We start from the raw sequence: 1,679 nt of genomic DNA on the forward strand, positions 1-1,679 counted from the left end.
CTAACCCTAACCCTAACCCTAACCCTAACCCTAACCCTAACCCTAACCCTAACCCTAACCCTAACCCTAACCCTAACCCTAATCCTAACCCTAACCCTAACCCTAACCCTAATCCTAACCCTAACCCTAACCCTAATCCTAACCCTAACCCTAACCCTAACCCTAATCCTAACCCCAACCCTAACCCTAACCCTAACCCTAACCCTAACCCTAATCTTAAACCTAACCCTAACCCAACTCTGAATGGAGCAGAATTGCACATTCACAACTATGAAAAATACCATCTGATGTTATCGATTTTATTTTTTTTTGAGTGATTATGTCAGCGATTGTGCTGTTAGGGAAGTCATGCCTGTTAGAATTCTTTCAGGAGGTAATGAGCAAGTTAGACCAAAGGAGAACCAGTGGCCAAGATCTATTTGGATTTCCAGAAGGCCATTGATAAAGTGCCACATAGTAAGATGCTGAATAAGCGCCCACTGGAGTCGAAATCTGAACCAGATAAATTGGTATTCTTGCAAATTGTTCTGATGAGTGAAAGATGACAAGCTTCAATGGAATACGACAAAAACAGAAATTGCTAGGAAAGTTCAACAGTTCTGGCAGCATCTGTGGAGAGAAATCAGCGTTAACATTTTGGATCCAGTGATATTCCCTCAGAACTTGTGATCCTGGGAGAATTCAAAGCACAAAGAATGAACCTTGAGTTGGAATCCACATGAGGAGAGTCTGAGTCAGAGACAATCACTCAGGAATGTGATGTGCCATGGAAACGAGTTTTAGCAAATACCTTGTCAAACACCAGGAGCAACAGTGAAATTAATGATGGTGAACAAGAAAAAAGATTGGAATGGAAATCCTGTCGGAGAGAGGAGCAGCATTTCTTCAAGGTGGGCATGCCTGGAAGAGATGTGGCTGTGAGTTAAATACTAAACAAAAAGATGAAAGAACTGCAGATGCTGGAAGTAAGAAACAAAAACAGAAATTGCTGGGAAATTGGGTCCAGTAATCCTTATTCAGACCCTTCTTCAGGTCACTCGACCCGAAACATTAAATCTGATTTCTCTCCACAGATGCCCCTAGACCTACTGAGCTTTCCCAGCAATTTCTGTTTTTGTTTCTGATTCATAGCATCTGCAAGTCCTTACAGTTTTCAACAGGATGCATCTCTTTTTCAGCAATAATGAAGTTCAACAATACCAACCAACTGATTATTATAATTTTGATTGGCAGGATCGGGGGATGGGGTTGGGTCCATAATTATGAATCCAGTTGAAAAGGGATCCCTTTCAGTGTAATGTTTTTGGAAACTACTGTTCTAAACACAGTTCTGGACTTGGACCTAATAATAATCAGCAACAGTATCAGACTGCAAAGCTGCAGATGTTTGAGCAAATATCGAATTGTACAATGTGTATTTGGTACAAGGCTAAGATCAGTTTGCTGTCCATTGCAAATTCACTTCAATTTTTTGCTTCGTAGGGTCAAGTACAAAGTCAGTCAATATCTTACAACACTTTAGAAAATCACATGATCTGTTGCACACACTGGAAAGTCATCAATAATCCTTTTGTCATGAGTTTGTAAGAAGAAAAATGAATTTATGTCTCATTTCATACCCCCTCAAGATTCCCAAAGTACACCTCATGTATGGTAACTGTTGTAATGTAGAAAACTTG

This window comes from Rhincodon typus, chromosome 18 (assembly GCF_021869965.1).
Source record: "Rhincodon typus isolate 14 chromosome 18, sRhiTyp1.1, whole genome shotgun sequence".
Lineage (NCBI taxonomy): Eukaryota > Metazoa > Chordata > Chondrichthyes > Orectolobiformes > Rhincodontidae > Rhincodon > Rhincodon typus.